Source organism: Podarcis liolepis, assembly GCF_965112155.1.
Source record: "Podarcis liolepis genome assembly, chromosome: 15".
NCBI classification, from domain to species: Eukaryota; Metazoa; Chordata; class Lepidosauria; order Squamata; family Lacertidae; genus Podarcis; species Podarcis liolepis.
The window spans coordinates 45,657,757-45,679,942 of NC_139566.1; the positions used below are offsets into that span (position 1 = coordinate 45,657,757).

Genomic DNA, 22,186 nt, shown 5'->3' on the forward strand with positions numbered 1-22,186 from the left:
AAAAGTAAAGGGACCCCTGACCATTAGGTCCAGTCGTGGCCGACTCTGGGGTTGCGGCGCTCATCTCACTTTATTGGCCAAGGGAGCCGGGGTACAGCTTCTGGGTCATGTGGCCAGCATGACTGGCGAACCAGAGCAGCACACGGAAACACCATTTACCTTCCCGCTGGAGTGGTACCTATTTATCTACTTGCACTTTGATGTGCTTTCAAACTGCTAGGTTGGCAGGAACAGGGACCGAGCAACGGCAGCTCACCCCGTCATGGGGATTTGAACTGCCGACCTTCCGATCGGCAAGTCCTAGACTCTGTGGTTTAACCCACAGTGCCACCCGCATCCCCACAGCGCCACCCATGTCCGCGCACTGTCTATAGTCAGTGCTCTTTTCTGGGGACGCAGGGGTACACATAACCCTAAACATTTTGTGAATCTTTGTACTTTTTCCATTTACTGTATTTATTTTTCCCTATTTGAACTATAAAATGGTGATTTTCTTGAGTTAAAATGAGACTACCCCTAAACATTTTTAAAGAAAAAAAAGCACTGTCTATAGCAGACATCCCCAAACTCAGCCCTCCAGCTTTTTTGGGACTACAGTTCCCATCATCCCTGGTCCTGTTGGCTAGGGATGATGGGAGTTATAGTCCCAAAACAGCTGGAGGGCCAAGTTTGGGGTGCCTGGTCTATGGGGGTGGGGTGGGGTACATACCGGTACCTTGTGTGTAGTTTGAATGTGCTGGTTTGAATGCAAGTTTGATCCTGTTGTTGTTGTTGTTGCTGCTGTGGTAGTGGTAGTGGTTGTTGCAGTTTATATACCACTAAACTACAATAGTCTCTAAGTGGTTTACAACAATACAGTACAAAAAAACCAAAAATTGCTTAAAACTATAAAATCAGACTACAGTAAAAATGCCAGCTGGTTGTCCCTTAAAGTTGATTGTGGCATAACTTTATTGTCATGTTATTATTCTCTCTCTCTCTCTCTTTGGTAGGATACCTAGATGATTTATTGGATGAAGCATGCCATAAATATGAATAAATGCATATAATAGATGCAGGTTGCCTTCTGACCTTCGCAGCCAACTGGGGATGTGAACGGGGGTCTTTCCAGTCCTCATCTGACCACCCCACTGGCTCTGCAAGAAGGTCTGATCCAACGCCATCCTGCTCTCAGAAGGCCGCCCCTAAACACTCTGTGCCGTTCCAGAAAGAAATGCTTGGATGAGGTTCCAGGGCAGGAGGGGGAGCTGAGGCAAGGAGTGCCCAGTGATTTTGTCAAATACTCCCATGATGGGACCTCTCAGCAAAAATCCACAAGGGTGTCTTTGTCGGGTGCCTGCAGGTGGGGCTTGCTGCTTGGTTTCCCCACCCATCATCCTCGCCCCATCGTAGACAGGTTGCTTGACATCTGTCTCCAGGGAAATGATTGACACCGGAAGAGCCACCACAGTATATGAAATGGGTGGGGGATGCTTAATTCCACCCAAAACCCACATATGTGTCAGAAATCCTTGACACATAAAGCAAGGATACAATTGCTTTGAATCTGCAACATTTATTCTGTTGCATGTGCTACATCAAGAAAATGCATAATTATCAGACAGGCTCAAAGGAATTAGCATCCTTTTTTTGCAAACACCTTAAGCAAATCCCAGAAAGATCACAAGGATCCTTCAGCCTGGTGACGGCTGGTCCAGTGTAGTGAATAAAGCCTACAGCACTGATGCAAGAGCCCTCCCTGGGTTCAAGGCAGCCATGAAGCTTACTGGACAACCTTTCAGCAAGTCTTTTCAGACTAGCCTACCTTGGAGGGTTGCTGAGGTGACAAAATGTTGCTTGGAGGGAGACATGGCTGCCCTTGTGATAAATGCAGAGCTTTGAGACTCCTCAGACGAAGCTGGCATCCCAACAGACAGTGGCTCAAAGCCGTGAATCATGGCCCTGTGATCGGTGAAGACTCTGACCTTGAATGTGTGAAGTGATACAAAGGAGAATGACACTGAGCATGCACAGAGTGCCCTTCCCTCATCGCCAGTGCAGATGTACAGTAGGAGGAGAATCAGGAGGAGAGGCTGGCTGGGCTTGCAGAGTCACAGCCTGCCAAGCTGCTGCTTCCTCACACTCCTCTTGGCTTCCTCCCCAAAGGGCTGTCCCATCTCCCAGCAAAGCATCTTCCCTTCTTCTCCTTACAGGCCTGCAGCTGTGGAATCTCCCACCCCAAGCAGCACACGCGGGTGGCACAATGCCCCCTTGACCTGTGCCACACCAAGGTCTCTTCTGAGCCTTATTTCACCCCTGAGAATCAGGGCAGCGACTCTTCCATCTCATCCCACGCCTGCAATGAAGCAAATGAAGGTTGGCAAGTTACCCTTTCAGGGGAAATTTCAAAAGAAGCAGCTTCTCTCTACCCTGCAGGACAAGCTGCACTTGGTGCGCTGTAGGAGGGGCGATCCTTGCTATTCTCTGCAGCTGCCCCCCCCCCCCCATGAATTAGGCACATTGTTAAATATGGCTCAGAAGTGAAAATCAGTGGCCAAAGCAGCAAGGAGATTGACTTGTATTCTCTGGGGAAGGTCACAAAAATTATTCAGCCTAAACAAATTATGCAAAGGAAGGCAATTGACTTGCATGTTTATTATTACTCTTGCGAGGGACCCATCCCCTATTTCCAGCCTTTCGAGGAGCAAGGAGCTTTGCAGGGCCCTGGAGCCCACTGCCCACTCCTGCCTGTCCCCAAGTGTATGCCTGCCTTCCTGCCCTTGCGAAACTTGGAAGCTGTTCCCATTCTTTAAATCAAAGCAACACACAACCTTCTGCCTGGCCAGGTGCCCGGAGGAGCTATGCTATTCACTTGAGGCACCTGATGGGGCTCCTACTTCAGGTCCTACCTGCCCAGGTGCCACAGAGCACTGCTGGGCATGTTCCTATGCCCTTCAGGTCAAGGGATAAGGGGAGCACCTTTGCTGAGTGGCAGCATCCCCACCTAGGAATGATTCCCGTCAAAAACCCTGGGAAGCTGCTGTCAGTCAGTACAGTCAAGCTAAGCTAGATGGACCAGGTGTCAGGTGCAAAAGCATGACTGGAGAAGGCCAAGCCAAACACAGAAGGCTAGGCCCCAGGGAGGGGGAGGGCAGAGCCAAATGCCCCCTCCACACCATGACCATACCCTGGGATGACCTTCAATAATGTCTGGGTGTGCAAACAGGGGTCCTAACAGGGATCCTACAGTAGGATGTAATAATAAGAAAGCCTGAGTAAATTACCACTGAGCTGCTGCTGTAAAGGTTAGGGCTCATCCATACCTCCCGTGCCTAGAAACCATGGGTCTGAGTGATTTTCTGCGTGTTTTCTGGTTGTCCCTGGGAAAACCTGCTCTTTAGTGCTGAATTGGAGCAACCATCAATTCACAGAAAACCCCATTGACATTTGCTCTGATTCAGTGCTAAAAAGCAGGTTTCTCCAGGGGGAAGCGGAAGTCTAGATGAGCCCAGGAAGGTGTGTCTATGTAACATGCATTAATCTCTCGTGGTCACCAGATGCAACTGCTGCCCCTCCTGGCTATTCAGCTCCCACCTGACCCTTTTCTCCTGCACATTCCTGCCAGCTGAAAGTTTGCTTCTTGCATCTGAGGTTTTCCTTGCCTGCTTGAGCCCTTGACAGCGGATGGTGCCAGCATCCATTTATTGGCCTCCAAGGTGCCACAATCCTCTTGGTGGTTCTTAGTGTGACACCACCAGGAGTCAGAAACCCTTTGCTGGTTTCCTGTGTGCTGTTCCCCTGCCTCTCTTCTTTCTGCTCTTGTTTGAAACCTCCTGCAAGCAGCCCACGGCAGCCCCTCTCCACCCCACCAGCCACACACTCCAGCCTGGGCTGCCTCTTCCCTTCCACAGTTCACTGCCGGCAGCACCTTCCCCCAAATTCAATTTTGTCCTCTTCTTCCTCTAGAACATTGCATCTTGTTCAACCCTTCCCCTGTCACACGCTGGCTCCAGCGCAGTTTCAATTGGATTCCAAAAATAACCGCTTTATTCGCACGGCTCATGCTATTATAGTGCGGCAGCGCCTGGGCAGGCGAGGGGTCATTCCATTATCCGGGAACGAGATAACTGAGCAGGAGGGCAGCTGGGCTCTTTGACTCGCTGCCCTGTGGTAATGGGCCTTTTTTAAGGGCATTAAGCAATGTTTCTACTAGGGATTTGACAAGAGTAAAGGTAACATTCCCATTTAATCCTCTTTTTCTTTTCTTTTCTCCCCTCCCCCGCTCTCCTTTGCTTTGCCAAACAGAGCACTCAGCACAACACATTGACTTCACTCCAAGTGCTCAGACCTCTCTTTAAAAAGTGGCAGAAGCGCTGTCCTCTGTGCCCAGCTTCACTCAGCACCCTGCAGGTGGTGGCCAATTCACGCTGATCCCCAGCAGTCAGGGAGGCTGCAAACCCCTGGCTAGGCCCATCTGCCCAGGCAGGTGCTCTTCAGTCAGGCTTGCCAAGCCAGCTTCCCACACGGAGGAGATGGCCTGTCTTGGGCTGGGCATTTGGCTGCCTTCCCGCTTTCCCCAGCAAACCTGCACAGGAGACAAACGCCTTGGAGCAGGCCCTTTCCCCTTCTGTTTCCAAAAGTGCGACACATGTCAATGACACTATTGTTTGTGACAAATAAATACTTCATCAGAGGGCTGGGTATCTTTCCCTTGCTCCAACCCCCCTCCCCTGCCTGCAGTTAAGCAACTTAGGTCCAGGGTACCTCAGGGATTACCTGAAGCCTTAGATCCCAGCTTGATCACTGAGGTCATCTGCCAGAGCATCCTTGGTCATTCCCCAAGCTGGTGAGGCTCATTGGACAACAATGAGAAATTGAGCCTGTGGAACACTCTGCCACTAGAGATTCAGCAAGCCAACTTTTAAATGCCTGCCATGCAGGCAGTACATCCTTCCAATTGTTAAATGATGTCTGTTTTTAACTTTCTAAAAAGAGACCATTAGCTGTGTTGGGTAGGAAGGATGGGAGTTATCATGGAGGAGAAGACTCTCCGTGGCTTCTTGCCGTGAGGGCTATGTCGTACCTCCCGTGTTGGAGGCAGCCTTCTTCTGAATACCAGTCCTTTGTTCTTTGCTTTGGAGGGGTTAGTAGTCAGAGCTCAGAGTCCCTTCCTGGGAGATGGGCAAACAACATATGCGGGGACATTTTGGGTGGCTTTTGCAGAAAAGAGCTGTTTCTTGGGTCCACAGCAGAGTTCTCTCTTAGCTACAGATATGATCAAATATTGGCGATGAATGGGAAGATGTTGGATACTGACACCATGGAGGACTACGGTTGGAAAGAGTCAGAACATAAGAAGATCCTGCTGGATCAGACCAACAGTGCCCACCTAGGTAGGAATCCCATAAGCAGGACCCCGAGCCCAAGAGCAGTCCCCACTCCTGTGGTTTCCAGCAACTGGTGCTGAGAAGCATGGCTGCCTCCCAAGATACGCCCGGGGTGTAAGGTGCATTCTCCTGTGAGGCCAGGCCACCAACCCATCAGCTCCATCTGCAGATCAACCAGCACCATCAAGAAGTCCACAAGCAGAGAGTGCCAAGGACAAGGCTCACCGTGGTGCACTGCAGGGGAAGGCAGAAAAACATCAGAATCGCACCCCACTGATCCATGTGTCTGACCCTTGAAGAATACCAGGCCCTTTAATGTGGACAGTAGCCGTGAGTCATCATGTCTGTTAACGGAAAAATCTGAGGGCTCCCTTGGACAAAAACAAAGGCACCAACCAGGATAACTTGGAGCAAAATAAAAAAATTCCTTCCAGTAGCACCTTAAAGACCAACTAAGTTAGTTCTTGGTATGAGCTTTCGTGTGCATGCACACTTCTTCAGATACCACTTCTTCAGATATGTGCATGCACACGAAAGCTCATACCAAGAACTAACTTAGTTGGTCTTTAAGGTGCTACTGGAAGGATTTTTTTTTATTTTGACTATGGCAGACCAACACGGCTACCTATCTGTAATTGGAGCAAAACAGCAGACTGTAGGCTTGGCCTTTATTAAACTGTTGCAACAGGGTGCTCCCCTCACTTGCAGGAGAGAGGAAAGACACAGAAAAATGGTGTGCAAGGTCTTATAAAAACTTTTGAAATTCCCCTCCTGTAGATCAAGCCCACCCCCAGAGACATCATGCATACATCACAGAAAGGAGGGGTTGAGGGAGGAGTTGTGGTGGTAACCTGAGTGTCCTGTCACCTGGCTGGTTCCCCCTTTCCCCCTCCCCATGAGTACTTTCCAGGTGACAGAGGGGAGTTTGCAGTTTCCTGCCCCCAGAGGAAAGAGCTGATTATTGTCCTTTGTTCCAGTCTGTGCTGAATCCACTCCCATATGCAAGTTCTTTGTGATCTTGATGGTCTTCTGTCTAGGACCATCAGGGTTGGTATAGCAACTGGGCAGGGCTCCTGTGGATGTGCTGGTATGCTGAAGGGATTATGGCTGCCCTGTATCAAACCTTCCCCATTTTGTAGTCCTTCCTTCACAGAGTAAAATAAAAGTGGAACAGGGCAAATCTGATGTATGGTTGATTTTCTATGAATTTATAACAGAAGCATAGCGTATGTAGTGTGAGTGTGTGTGAAGTTTGTACAAACTGAAAGATTGGGGGGTGGTTCCTGCTACATGTCACAACAAGCGCTATGTTACACAGGTCAAATGCCAGGTGGCTGGGAACACTTACGTGGCCTTTGAACAGGAGAACCCGCCTACAGGCCAAGTTCAGCTGGGCAGCCTTTGCACCTGGGGGGCACAAGCTGGTTGGCAAGACCCATTGTTTCCTTCCTATTGGGGCCTTGCATTAACCCACAAAATAAATCATTACTATCATTATTATTACCTGAAAGGTCACCAAGCAACTAACATTGAAAAAGCTGATACAAAAATTTATTCTACCAAAGAAAAGGGGAGGAAATCCATTTAGAAGATGAACATTGCACACAGCATATAAAAAACAAAAAACCATTGCATATATGTGTGTTTCAATGCTCTTCAGAAATAGCAAAAGAGATTTTATATGCTCTCAACCTTTCTTCACAAAGGGCTTGATGTTTGTTTGGCTCCCAGAAGAGCCACCAGCCCCCCCCCCCCAGATGTGCCCCTTCACCTTCACACACAGAGCATCACTTTCGGAGCTTCCTGCCAGCATGAACCCCTGCTCCCTGGGGACAATATCCGCCCTCCCTTCCCCACAGGTGGGCGGGGTTTGCGGCACCAAGCGAGGCTCACCTGGGCGGGTGCCACCCACCTGCTTGAGCTGGCCTTTGACCCGCCCTCGGCCAGGGAGGACAATGGACGGCTGACCGGGGGTGGGCCTAAGGCCAAAAGAAAAGAGGCTGACCCCTGAGCTCAAGCCTCTTTTGCTGCTCTTCCTTCTGGGATCAAGATCAGGATCAGGAGCGTATCCGGGCGGCCGGACTGAGGTAAGTAACCGGCATTCTTTATTTTGCTTGCATTTGGGCGGCGCGGGGGGGGCATCGCTCCCCACTGCCACCTGCCCGGTGCCCCTTCCTACCCAGGCAGGCAGCGCGGGGCTCCAGCAAGGCCGCGACTGGGCCTGCTTGCTTTTTTCGGCAGGGGGGGGGGCACCGGGAGGGCGGTGCGGGCCTGCCCAGGAGGGCTACACAGGCCTGACTAGGCCTCAAAACCCGGCCTAGTCCCTTTTCCCAGCAGCGGGGGGGCGGGGGGGCGGCATTGCCCCCGCAGGAGGCCCTGCTGACCCAGGAGGCTCTGTTGAGATTTATGATTTAATTTGTCTGTTGAGGCTTATTGTTGTGGTTTGTTGAAGCTGCTGCTGCCGACCCGAGTGGGATGCACAGGCCCCAGCTAGGCAGCAGCCACTGCCTGCTTGTTTTTGCAGCTGGGGGGTGGCACTGCTGCCAGCCACTGGTGTTGCTGGCCAAAATGTGGCTCGGGCCTCAGCTGGGCCGCTAGGCCGGCCTGCTGTTTTGCCACCCACAAAAGAGGGCCATAAGGCGACCTTTTTGAGCCGAATCATGCTGGGGAGGGGGTGCCTCGCCGGGCTGCAGGGCAACCCACTTCAGTTTTTCCTTATGGGGGGGGGGGAACTAAGTCAGGCCGCATGGCGGTCATGCTTCCACCCCCCCCCCCGTTCCCCCAAGTTGGTCTTCAGGATGTGTGCTAACTGTCAGTTAACTGTCGGTAATGTGGCGGTTTTAGGCCTTGGCAAGGTAGCCTTTAGTCTAACATCAAGTTGGGGGGGGTGCAGTCATGCTCCCTCCGCATGCAGCGGCGCGTGCAGGGCCCGTTAAAGGGCAAACCGGGAGTCCCTGGCCCTAGAGCGGCGGCATGTAGACTTCTGGGTTAGCGCCATCGGCAATGGCGGAGTTTCTCTGACCGAGAGGAACCCGCTCCGCGAAAAACGGGTCTTGCCACCGCGGCGAAGGCGGAGACCCTTTAGTAGAAATGATATAAGGAGTTATGTATAAATAAGTATTAAGTTTTAAGTTTTAAGGCTTTTTATGGTAAGATAAGGTTAAAATAAATTAAGGTAAATTTAATGACAGAATATAGTGAAAGATGGAAAGGATTTGCTGAGTTAATTAATAGGTTAGACCGTTAAGATAAATTATACAACAAAAATTGAGAAAGATGGAAAGAATTTGCTGAAACAATTAATTAAACTAGGATACAAAAAGGGAGGTGTGAGGAGGTCGATGAAACAAGTAAATGAAAGATAAAGATATGGAATATTGGATGTGTGTTTTAATGTTACAGTGGTGCCTCGCAAGACGAAAAGAAGCCGTTCCGCGAGTCTCTTCATCTTGCGGTTTTTTCGTCTTGCGAAGCAAGCCCATTAGCGGCTTAGCGGATTAGCGCTATTAGCGGCTTAGCGGGCTTAGCGGATCAGCTGATAAGCGGCTTAGCGGCTTAGCGGATCAGCTGTTAAGCGGCTTAGCGGCTTAGGATCAGCTGATAAGCAGCTTAGCGGCTTGGGAAAAAAGGGGGGGAACCCCCGCAGGAACTCGCAAGACATTTTCGTCTTGCGAAGCAAGCGCATAGGAAATTCGTTTTGCGAAGCACCTCCAAAACAGAAAACCCTTTCGTCTAGCGGGTTTTCCGTCTTGCGAGGCATTCGTCTTGCGGGGCACCACTGTATTGTTCTTTTTTGCTGTATTGTTGTATTGTTTTTTATGTTTTTCTTTTTATGTATTGTAATGTATGTGTCAGAGCTGCTCCCAGATCCTAGCTCACAGAGGATCACGCTAGCCAGCGTTCACTTTATAAAAGTCTTTATTGAGTTACAGTTTCCATTTCCAAGCTAGACCGGCGAAGCTCCATCTGAGTCTCCGCCCCTTGTACACCAACTTAATACCCTAGCCTTACTCCACCTTTTCCGCCTGACCGTTCTTCTCTGGGTCCCTCTGCCCCCCGTGGTCTCTTCCTTCCTGGACTCTTCTGACGCTGACCCCCCGGACCCTCCTGTCTCCTTGCGTCGGGCTTTAGGACCTGGCTCCCTTTCCGGGCTGCTTACTGCGCCGCCTTCCTGTGCATTTGAACTTGGCGCGCGCGCCCAACCTTCCACTTTCCGCTTGACCGTTTCTTCGCTCTCCGATGGAGGTGTGGCCACTCCTGACTCATGCCCTCCCCCCTGCTGCGAGCTGCCGGAGCTCGATACCTGGCGCCTTTCCTCCCCACTGCGCTCTGTTGGTGACGCTGGCCCCGATTTCCAACTGCTGCCCTCTGAACCCTCTCTGGACCTTTCTTCCTGGGGTGTCCCCCTAAGCTCCCCCCTTGCTCTGGCCACTGGCGCTCCTTTCTGTGAATCTTCTGATTCACTGGACAGACTCGGAGATCTCGGGTCGTCGTCGTCACTCATCTTTTCTTCGGACTCCTCCCCCTCGCTCTCTGTTTCCTCCCTTGCCCTCGCCTCTGCTCCTGAACCCCTGACAGTATGTCTTGTTAATTTTTTTGTTGTTTTCTTTTTTTTTTCCTGTAATTTTTAAACTTCTAATAAATATCATTAAAAATAAATAAATAGAGCAGCAGCATGTAGGTCAAACTCCCCGGACGAGGTCAGTGGAAGGGCATGTGTGTAAGTTTGCGCTTTGCAGTCCCCTCTCACTGGACCTCATCTGGCTGCATATCCTCAGCCAGGCGGGCTGAGAGGGTTATCTGCTAAGGCTTGTGCCAAGTTTCCCACTTCTGAAGTTCAATAAAGTTGTGGCCAATTTGAACCCATACTCTGGTCTCTTGTGTTATCATTTGGGAAAAGGGGTAGGCACCACAGACAGGGTTTAGCGCGTGTGCCCGCAAAGGGATTGGGGCCTTGGTTGAGAACTCTCTCCCTAAAGGCCCAGGCTGGCGGGAGCCTCCTGCCTCCCCCCCCCCGCCACCCTTCCAACTTCTTAATAGCCACATTGTGTCTGTGTTCTGACACCCAGAACTGTGACAGGCATCATCTAAACTGTCAGATGGGAATTTGTGATGGCTTTACCTGGATATAAGATGCATAATTTTGCACTAAGCCAATGAGCCAGACTTAAAATAGACTGATCATTCTTTGGTGGGTGTCTTCCTTTGAATGGGGCTCCTAGCAGTTTCGGAAGCACAGAGCGGGGTGGGGTGGGGTGGGGGTGAGCAGGCCCGTCAGCATTAGATTGGCTTGAAATAACTGGCAGGAGTCTTGACAATACAGGAGACGCCGTGCTGCTTGAAAGGGAGCCTGGCAAATGCTGGGCTCTTTTGAGCTCACCCAGGAGAGGCGCCTTCTGCAGGTTCCACAATGCTCCAGTTCACCACCCAAAGTCTGGAAAGGGAAAGAAATTTAAAGACTATTTACAGAAACATTGTAAAATTAATGAATGCTAGAAGGATGTTGGATAGAAACTAAGGGGTTTCCAGCTGTAATGCTTTAGGAGATACGAAAAAAAAGGTTTACAAATGGGTAAAAGCTTAATGGTAAGGATTTGCTGAACTAACAAATTGAAGTGGAATACAAAGAAGGGAGGTATGAGGAGGTCTGGGGAAATAAGTGTAAGGAAGATATGTTATGGAAACGATCAACAGAGCCAGACTGATACCCAGAGAGAACTTGCTGCAAGACAGACCCAAAAAAGAAAATAACAGAACACCTCTAGTCATCACATACAGCTCCCAAGTTAAAACAGTACAACGCATCATCAGAGATCTACAACCTCTCCTGGACAATGACAGTTCTCTTTCTCAAGCTCTGGGAGGAAGACCTTTCATTGCCTACAGACAGCCACCCAATCTTAAACAACTCCTAACCCACAATAATACTACAACCAGACTTAACACAGACACTGGCACCAGAGCCTGCAATAAACCCAGATGCCAACTTTGCTGCCACATACACCCGGACAACACCATTACTGGCCCCAACAACATCACACATACCATCTCGGGACTATTTAATTGCTCATCGTCTAACATTGTGTATGCCATCAAATGCCAACAGTGTCCTTCAGCTCTCTATATTGGACAAACAGGCCAAACCTTACGCCAAAGAATAAACGGACATAAATCTGACATCAAGAATCACAGAACAGAGAAACCAGTAGGAGAACACTTCAATCTCCCAGGGCATTCTATACAAGATCTCAAAGTAGCTGTTTTACTACAAAGGAATTTCAGAAATAGACTGGAAAGAGAAGCTGCTGAATTACAACTCATTACCAAACTTAAAACCATGAAAAGACCTGGGCTTAACAAAGACATTGGATTCTTATCTCACTATACATAACTAAACCATTTCTCACCTTCCCACCCCTTGCCTTTTCCTGTAAGACCTATTACAGTCGTTAAGAGTCGTCAACAGGCTCTCCCAGCTATCTGCCTATCTCCCATTCCCACCATCCTTCTGAGTAACACCCCTCCCCACCTTCTCACTATATAGAAGGATCTGGCAACTTCTATTTCAGTGTATCTGAAGAAGTGTGCATGCACACGAAAGCTCATACCAAGAACTAACTTAGTTGGTCTTTAAGGTGCTACTGGAAGGAATTTTTTATTATGTTATGGAAAATTATTTGTTTTTTAACTGTTTTTATGTTGTATTTTGTATTTTGTTTCTTTTTATTTTTCATTTTTATTGTTATATTTTAAAAACTTTAATAAATATCTTTTTTTTAAAAAAAGGGAAAGAATTTGCAACATATTTTGTGGGATGCAAAACGCACACAGCAGAAGATGCACCCAGGCTACATGATGAAAGCCACTCTGGAGAGGGAGACAGGTCGCCCCCAGGAACAAAAAATGTTTGTGCTTAATCCTGTATTTTAAAATCCGTCCCCCACCAGTTCATCCCCCACCCAGGTGTTAAGTGTCCTCTTTTCACTGTTCACCCTTTAATGGACATTCACTCCATAAACAAAATGATTAAATATTGCTGTTCTCTACCTTCAGCTGTCAGGTCAGGATCAGGTTGTAGATAAATCCAAATGAATCAATGAAGGTGGGGCTCCAAATACCAGCTGCTGAGAAGCAACCATGAGGGAGGGGGGGGGAGCAGCAGCTTGTGGGATGAGGAACGTGAGGAATGACCACACTCTGAGTCAGACCTTTGGTCCTTCGAGCTCAGCATTCATTTATTCATATGCTTGTTTGTTTGTTTGTTTGTTTGTTTGATTTATATACTGCTCTTCATCATAAGATCTCAGGGCATCTCACAGAATAAAATACAGGATAAAACCAAGTAAATAATTAAAAACAAAACAGGCACATTTTTTCATATAAAACAACCCCCACTCGGTGTTTAAAACGAGTCAAAAACACACTCTGCATTGAAAACAAGGTTGCCTTGCCTGCACTGAGCGGCAGCAGCTCTCCAGGGCTCCGGGTGCAAACAAGGCGTCTCCTTTTTTTTTTAAAAATAGTATTTATTAAGGTTTTAAGTTTACAAAAAGGCAAAAGAAAAAACACCAAATTAAACAATGACAAAACAACACATCACAATAAAAAACAGAAAAATAGAAACAATTAAAAACAAAAGAAAAAACAAATTGAGCCTTCCCATAACTTATCTTTCGTTTGCTTGTTTCCCTGACCTCCTCACACCTCCCTTTTTTGTATTCTAAGTCAGTTATCCATTTCAGCAAATCCTTTCCCTCTCTTCAAATTTTTTATCCTGAAAATTTATCTTGATCTTAATATAAGTTTACTTTCCCTCTTTTCACCAATTAACAGTCTATTTTTCTTAAATCTTTGATACATTTTTGCTAAAGTTACATAGATTCATTCCAACATCATTCTAACATTCATTAATTTTACAATGTTTCTGTAAATAGTCTTTAAATTTCTTCCAATCTTCCTCCACCGACTCTTCTCCCTGGTCTCGGATTCTGCCAGTCATTTCCGCCAGTTCCATATAGTCCATCACAAGGCGTCTCCTGCTCCTGGAGATGCCAGGGAGTGAGCCTGGGCCTCCCCAAAGAGGCGGCCTCCCGCTGAACTTCTCAGAGGCATTTGGTTGGCCCCTTGGAGGAAGAAGATGCTGAACTAGATGGAGCTCTTGTCTCTTTGTAGCTTCTTTGGGCTTTTTTCAACTTCTCACATGAGCAGCAACTGGGGAAGGGCCAGTCCCTGCTTGGGTGTACTTCATGTGGGTGGGGTGGGGAGTACTGGATTGTTACAGAGAAAGTGGGCCAAGAAAAGGCGTCTGTGGGTTTCTGGTGATTGGGAGGGGCTGCCTTTGACCCACTCTGAGCTCTTCCAAGGAAGGGAGGGCATAAATGGAAGACATCACAAGAGTGCAAGGAACCATTGTGCCCTGCACACAGAAGGCCTCCGGTTCAATTTCTGGCAGCTCCTTCCATCAAAAGGATCCAGCTGTGGTTAACAGGTAACCCTGCCTGAGGCCAGTCAAAATAAGCAGCTCAGGGTAAGGCTCAGAATTCACTCCACTTTTGGCATTCATAGGAAGTGCTCTGATGGTGTTTCCTGCTTGGCAGGGGGTTGGAGTCGATGGCCCTTGTGGTCTCTTCCAACTCTGATTCTATGATTCTATGATTCTATGATTCTACCTGCCAGTTTACAGGCTCTCTGGGAAGCACTCGGCTTCTGATTGCGACAGCTCAGCTTCCAGGGAAAGGAGGATGATCCTCAGGGAGCCAGATGCAATCCCCAGGGTTGTTTCTGCCTAGAGGAGCCAGCCCATGGACCGCAGGCATCAAGGTTATGCTGGCAAAAGCATGCAAAGGAGAAGGTGGCAGGGCCTGCCTCCGGAGCTCAGGGCAGGCCCTGGCGAGGGCTGCGGAGGTAAAAAAAATCAGCACCCCAAATTGCAGGGATGATTTGCTCCTTGCTTATCACAGCAGCTTTTGCACAGATCATTAATGACTCTAACAACATTTAAATTGCTCCCGTTGCCTGGATTGTAATGCACGGTGTTTGGTTGGGAAACCCTTGCTTGTCTGATACATCCATCATGTCTGTCAGCTACGACGCTGCATCTGCCAGCAAGAACCGCCCAGCCCAGCCGGAAGGAAGCAGAACCTGAAGGGAGTGTGCCAGAGAGTGAGCAAGGGGTTTGCCTTCTGGGGGGGGGGGGGGCAGTGGCACCTGCCTGCAAGTTCTGCCAGCCTTAAAAAGGGGGGGTTGCAGTCTTACAATGGCCATGTGAATGAGGCCGAATCCCATGGAAGCCAACTCTGGGCTCTTGATGTCCAGGGAACAATCCTACCATTTGCTGGATTATTGCCTCTGTTCTAGTTCACCGTCCCCTCTCTCAAATGGGGTTGCTTTTCCTCCCTCCCCCACCCCTTTAAAACTTGTTTATGTCCATTCATTTGTTTACCAAGATGCAACAAGCTTGTAAGTTAGTAATTGTAAGTAAACAACTAATTATACCTGCAATGAAAATGTGTGCATTTCTAGGGGATCCAGAAATTTCAGCTGGAAATTTGAAAATAAAATTATTTTTTTAAAAATAATAATTTTAAAAATTATTGATTAAGGAAGATTGATTGTTAAAGGCAATAATACAATCTATTAATTTGCCAATGTCCATGCCTTGCCTGTTTGTAACAAACCTCCAAATCAAGAGTATTTAATACCAGAGATAATGTTGTTACATTAATTGGCTGTGTACCTAAATATTTTTAAATGTTAGGCAGAGATTTAAAAGATAAGGCAGGAACAGTGATGGAAGAGGAAAGCAAGCACATTGTTTATTTATTAAAATATTATAATTTCCCAAAAGTAAGATAAAAAACAGATAAAAACAAAATGCAGCTGTATGTCATAAATGTACAACACATTCTCTCCCCCCAAAAGAGAGAGTTAAGAGTTAGAAGAATTGCAAGAGTCTGAGCTGTTTGGAGGCATATCATTCATGCATTCAGAGAATACCCAGATCAACTCTGGGTCTCTCTAGGTTTCTTGAAGGCTCCAGGAGAGATGCAGCCACAAGTCTATCATCCCCACCAGGTAGACGCTTGATCTGTCTAGCAATACAGGGCAGATGCCTAAGTGAGCTTCACATATCACTTAGGCATCTGGCCTGTATTGCTAGACAGATCAAATGTCTATCTGGTGGGGATGATAGACTCGTGGCTGCATCTGCACACTGCATTTATTTCTTTTTCCCCTGGCAGGGACTCAAGGAACCTTGCAGATAAAAGTACAAACTGCTAAAAACAGAGGAAGAAAACATTATTAAAAATGATCAAACATTGATAGAATTAAAATGTTATATATACACTTAAAAATCTATTTAAACTATACCAATAATTACAGTAGAAACAGCATGGCACCAGCCCTTTTATTAAAAGCATTCAGTTCCCAAAGCCTGCTGAAACAAGAAAAGTCTCCAACTGTTGTCATGTTGTCAGAAGGACAGCAAGGAGGGAGCCCGTCCAGCTTCTCCTGGGAGGGTGTTTCAAAGTTGCCTGGCAGAAGCCACCACCAAGAAGGCCCTCTCCTGCGTCCCCACCCAGCCTGCCTGGGAGGGTGGTGAGACTGAGACTGAGAGAAGGGCTTCCCGCAAAGGTCTCAGAGCCTGGGGCAAGTTCTTATGAGGGAAGAGGGTCTTTCAGAAAGCCTGGACCTAAGATGGGTAGGGTTTGTAGGTCATAACCAGCACAGTTTGAATTATGGAATTGTCAGTGGAGGTGTTCTAGCCCGGGAGTCGTCTGCTCCCTATAAGCAGCCCCAGTCAACAATCTGAGTTTTTTGTTTTTGTTTTAATTTCAGCAAGGCATATAATTTCTTTTCAAAACTGTGCTAATTTTACCTGTGTATTATTGATAACTTTCATATTATTTTATGTACAATACTTAGGGTTCTTTTCTTAATTAAAGTTTATCTATCCATCTATATCTATCAATCTTTCTATCTTTCTATCTTCTATCTTCTATCATCTATCTATCTATCTATCTATCTATCTATCTATCTATCTATCATCTATATCTATATCTATCTATCTATCTATCATCTATATCTATATCTATCTATCTATCTATCTATCTATCATCTATCATCTATCTATATCTATCATCTATCTATCTATCTATCTATATCTATCTATCTATCTATCTATCTATCTATCTATCTATCTAATCTACCATCTACCATCTATCACACTGGGGACTGCCCTATGGCATCCCACATATCAACTGCTAGGTACCAATTCTTAAAGTTACAAAAAGTTGCAATGCTGTTCTTTCAGTGCTAGCTGGAATAGCTGCAAATTGGAAGCAGATTCGGAATGGGGTAGCAAGTGGCTGAGGGTCTGAGCCAAGCCTATAAAGGGCTCTGGGCTGCCCCACCTCTCCCATGGGTGCAGTCAGGTGGGATGGCAGCGAACTGGCAGTGGTGGAGCTTCATGCTCCAGCGGTTGGGGGGGGGCGGAGAGCAGGCAGGGGCAGGGCTGGAGCATGTCCAGGGGGCGGTGCACTCCCCCCACTCCTCTTCCTCTGCCAGTGCTGACTGGAAGCAGATTCTGGGGGAGGAGAGGGCCAAATATGGTGTGCAGTTGTGGATTTAGGGGGTCAGTCTGGACGATAACTGTGTGTCGCTTCCAAACCTGTGGTCCTGTATAGATGAAGGTAGAATCTATAAGAGGAAACCAGTCAAATCAGTTCCTTTGTCAAGGTTCCTTAGTTAGCCAGTTAAGTACTGGCATTTGCATTTACATTTACATTAGACCGAGGATACCCTGTTGCCATAGAGACAAATGGCATGTCATGTGTGCAAGTTTTGGCTGAGTCTGGAAGCTGGAGAGAGGCAGAGGCATGTTTTGCTCTGTGCTGGACTTTGGAGCTTCCCTGGAAACCAAATGGCAAGGTCTGTTCGGGTGCTAATGCTGTGAGCCCCTTATCACCAAGCTCCCCCAGTCTCAAATGGTCCTGGTTTCATTTTAATTGGTTGATGTTTTTCTTATGGAAATCAAATGCTGCCACTCAGGCTTGCAGGAAACTGTCAGCCACAGAAAGTATTATAGCAAATTTCCCAGCATCACCCAAGTGATTGGTGACCAGGCAAAATATAGCAATCTTGCCATTGCCAAGATCCCTTGGGAACCTGATTTGATATGTTACCGGAAAAATCCGAGGGCTCCCTTGGACAAAGCAAAGACACCAACCAGGATAACTTGGAGCAAAACAGCAGCCTGTAGGCTTGGCCTTTATTGAACTGTTACAACAGGGTGTTCCCCTCACATGCAGGAGAGAGGAAAGACACAGAAAAATGGTGTGCAAGACCATATAAAAACCTTTGAAATTCCCATCCTCTAGGTCAAGCCCACCCCCAGAAACATCATGCATACATTATAGAAAGGAGGGGTTGAGGGAGGAGTTGTGGTGGTAACCTGAGTGTCCTGTCACCTGGCTGGTTCCCTTCTCCTCCTCCCCATGAGTCATTTTCTGAAGACAAAAGGTAGTCGCAGTTTCCTGCCCCCTGAGGGAAGATCTGATCATTGTCCTTTGTTCCAGTCCATGCTGAATCCACTCCCATATGCAAGTTCTTTATGATCTTGATTGTCTTCTGTCTAGGATCATCAGGGTTGGCATAGCAACTGGGCAGGGCTCCTGTGGATGTGCTGGGCTGTCCTGTATCAAACCTTCACCATTTTGTAGTCCTTCCTTCATGGAGTAAAATAAAAGTGGAACAGTGCAAATCTGATGTATGGTTGATTTTCTATGAATTTATAACAGAAGTGTAGCGTATGTAGTGTGTGAATGTGTGTGTGAAGTTTGTACAAACTGAATGATTTGGGGGGGGGGGGGGTTTCCTGCTACAGATATTACCAATGAGCAGTGGCATTCACTTTGGTCCAAGAAGCCATTAAAATTGATTTCTGTTCAGATAAGAGTCACCTGTAACACTCCTGCACAGGTGGTGTTTCACACTTGTATGATTAGCCCATATCTTGAGCGGAGCCACTCCTAATTTTTGGAGATAATGCGAGGGGACAGGGACTTTCATACACATGTGGTGGCACTTAGAAGCTGTTCAGTTCTTGTGGTCTGAGGTCTTTAAGGAGCGGGACTTAATCTACAAAAGAAAGACACATGCTTTCCCTAACTTAGTGTAACTGGAAATGCTGGATGCCTCAAATCAGCAAATCACCTGTAAGCAGTGCTTTTTTTCCTGGGGGGGACGCAGGGGTACACATACCCCTAAACATTTTGTGATTCTAGGTTTGGCCTCATCGAGGGGCGGTATTTCAATATGAGTAGGAAAATGAGAATACTGCTAAACATTTTTTTAGGAAAAAAGCACTGCCTGTAAGGATCCCCTAATTCTTGTATTGGTGGCAGCAGCACGTCTGGAAACAGCCAGGTGTTGGTGCTCTGCTGAAAGCTTAAATACTGAATCTTGGTTCACTCAAGTTTGGGCAATGGTACAAGCCGAGAAACTGACTTGTCCAATTCATGTCACCAAATGGAAGTCAAATCCCCTTTCTTTCAATAACACTTGGTGGCCATTTAATGAATATATATGGAAAGGAGGAGTCTGCTACAAACTCATGGAAGAAAGTGCAGAGACCTTTTGGACTTATCTGCCATATGCGAACCCTGCATCCTTTACACTGTATGGAACTGTGGCTGCCAAATTTATTGTGTTGTTGTGTTTTCATAAGTTGAAAATCAATAAAGATACTTTGTTTTTTTTAAATTCTGTGACCCCTCCATTCTAGGCTCAGGTTGTGAATATGTCCAAATAAAACCATATATTCTAAAGATGCCACAGTCTCCATTGTCCTTCATTCCAAGGAAACTGAACCCTGGGAAAGTGTGGGAACCCCTGGAATCTCTCACTATTTGGAGATGGGGAAGCACAGCATAGTAGGTTTGAATTTGTGTAAGCAAGGAGAATCTGTTTCTCCCCAAATTCATTCCGTTCCAAGCTCTGCAAGAGAGGAGAGCTGCTCTGTCCAAAAAAGTTCCTTGCAGTGGGATCTGTACTTCTGTAGCTTCATCCCAGAGCCAGGCGTCTCTCTATCCCCTTACCTCAGGATGCTGCAGCAGAGAAGTTCTGAAGAGATGCAGACGTTTGTTTGGGAAGCAGGTCAGTTCATTCAGAAGCCACTTTTCCAGCAAGCGAAATGGCCCACACAGCTCCTTTACACATACACACAACACCCCATTAAAAGTGTTGGCAGCAAACCACAGAGCAGCCTGGAAGGGGACAGGCAGGCAGAAGAGGCTCCGCTGCGCTTTTGTCCCGGACCCTGTCCCTTCCTTCCCTCTTGCATGAAGACCCTGTCCGTCTGTCTGTCTGCCCCTGCCTGCCTGCCTGCCTGCCTTCCTCCACACCTGTCATGTTGAAGCCAGGGCCCTGAAGAGCAAAGAGCAGCTGCGATGGGCTTTGGGCTGGGTAGGAGAATCACAAGCCACTGGCATGGGCCAAACAAATTGGTGGGAAATGAGCAAATTATCCTGATAATTGGTTTAAAAAATGCATCAAAGAAAAATGATCTCCAATAATGCCGCCAGTTCCTAATGAATGTGCCTGTAATGGAATCAGGCTGTTTTGGGCTGCCGTTGGCCCCACACTTCACATCCCCAGATTAAAAATGGAACATCTGTGATGATTTAATTTACATGTTAATAACAAACAGGCCTCCAGAAACCAAGGAATAAATGCCTTTTATTGCCGGCATATCTTCTTCACTGCAGCTTGAATGAAAACTCTGGTAATTAATTGTTTTAAGCGATTCTATTAAAAAGTGTCTGGAAGTGCTGCGTGTCGAATGCTTATAAAGGCAGGAGGAGGAGGAGGCAGGCTGCTAATTATGGGCCTTTTAAAAAATGCACTGCATTAAAAGATGCGGGGGGGGGGGGGCTTTGACAGGCAGGCCGCCCACCGTGGCTTCCTGGGACCTCCCTCTCCCCTCTTCCTTGTTTCCTCAATGCAGATCAAGTCTGGCTGTGGGGGCTCTGCTGTGCCAAGGCGCCCACTTCCATCCAGAAAGGCAGCCTGCAGCTTGACTGGGAGCCAAGGGCCACCGTCTGGGTGCGCTCGCCTGCTTCAGCCTTTTAGAGCAGAATCCTGCCCATTCTTTTTCTGCTGCTGCTGCTGCTGCTACATAGAGGACAGAGAATCTCCTTCCATCCCAGGAAGCAGCTGCTGGCTAAGGAAAAACCAAGAGTTGCCTTTGTTACTTCTAGGAAAGGAAATAAACTGCCCCAGCCTCAGCTGCGTGGCAAAGTAACAACCCACACAAGCCATATTTGTCAGCCCACCCCCATGGGTGCAGAAACGTGGATAAATGGAACTGTGCTTGTGGGGAGGAAACATTTCAGAAGGGCCAACTATGAAGGGAAGGGAAGTAAACTTAAGATCTGAAAAAAGAGAAACTAAGAGAACCTGAAATGGACAGATTGGTTCCTCCCTCATATGCTCCCGCCCTCCACCATCAGGAAAGGGGTGGGAGGGCAGGGGGAAAGAGAGAATCTACTTTTGTTTGGCCATTCCAAGCTCTCTCCCTCTCCCTCTCTCTACAAAGAGCCCTCCTGCACCAGCCAAGGGGCCCATCTAGTCGAGCATTCTGTTCCCACAGGAGGTTACTGGGTCCCTCTGGGAAGACCCCACGCAAGGCATGAGCCCCACAGCGCTGCTGCAAGATCAGAAACTTTCCTTTCCCTAAAAAAGTTTCATGTTCAACATTTAGGCAAATCTCGCCTTGGAGAAGGGGCTTCCTCCCGGCCTCCTGGACAGCCTCTGGGGGAGGAATGGCTTTGCAAAGCAACCTCTGGGGAGGGGAAAACACTTTGGCACATTCAGGGAGGTTTCTCTGGAAGGCCTCCAGAATGTCTGTTCTTGCCATTCCTCTTCTGCCACCCCCTCCCCAATCTGCTGCTTTACTGGTCTTTTACTCTCCAAGGAGCCACACCGCCTTTCAGAACAAAAAGAAAAAGGGGAGAGGTTTGTTTTTTTGGTTTTTGTTTAGAAAAGAAAGAAAAATAGTGGCTGCAAGGGGGGGGGGGGGCGCAGAGGGAGGCGGCTGTGTGTTTTCTTAAGCCAGGCTGGGCAGGCCAGGAATTGCTGGTGTCTTGCAGAATGTCATCTGCTAGCAGGCTCCCAGGCCCGCTGGAAGCCCCAATCCCTCATTCCAGGTGGGTGGGGGGAAGGCCTGGACCCCAAAGAATCTCAGCCTTCACTGACAAAATTATCTGACGACGCCTTCCAAAACATCTTTATCAACGACTTGGATGATGGACTCAAGGGCATCCTGATCAAATTTGCAGTTGACACCAAACTGGGAGGGGTGGCTAATACTCCAGAGGACAGGATCACACTTCAAAATGACCTTGACAGATTAGAGAACTGGGCCAAAACAAACAAGATGAATTTTAACAGGGAGAAATGTAAAGTATTGCACTTGGGCAAAAAAAAATGAGAGGCACAAATACAAGATGGGGGACACCTGGCTTGAGAGCAGTACATGTGAAAAGGATCTAGGAGTCTTGGTTGACCACAAACTTGACATGAGCCAACAGTGTGACGCGGCAGCTAAAAAAGCCAATGCAATTCTGGGCTGCATCAATAGGAGTATAGCATCTAGATCAAGGGAAGTAATAGTGCCACTGTATTCTGCTCTGGTCAGACCTCACCTGGAATACTGTGTCCAGTTCTGGGCACCACAGTTCAAGAAGGACACTGATAAACTGGAACGTGTCCAGAGGAGGGCAACCAAAATGGTCAAAGGCCTGGAAACGATGCCTTAT

At 47.6% G+C, this 22,186-nt stretch overlaps 2 long non-coding RNA genes across 2 annotated transcripts in view; one reads left to right on the forward strand and one right to left on the reverse strand.

Annotated features, from left to right (window-relative positions):
- The window catches only part of LOC310694058, a 183,571-nt gene extending 178,696 nt beyond the window's left edge, over positions 1 to 4,875 (reverse strand). The window contains exon 1 of the long non-coding RNA XR_014519507.1: positions 3,579 to 4,875. This is a non-coding gene — a long non-coding RNA (uncharacterized lncRNA). The remainder of the gene's footprint in view (positions 1 to 3,578) is intronic.
- Positions 4,876 to 9,711: 4,836 nt separating this feature from the next.
- The window catches only part of LOC310694059, a 202,251-nt gene continuing 189,776 nt past the window's right edge, over positions 9,712 to 22,186 (forward strand). The window contains exon 1 of the long non-coding RNA XR_014519508.1: positions 9,712 to 9,947. This is a non-coding gene — a long non-coding RNA (uncharacterized lncRNA). The remainder of the gene's footprint in view (positions 9,948 to 22,186) is intronic.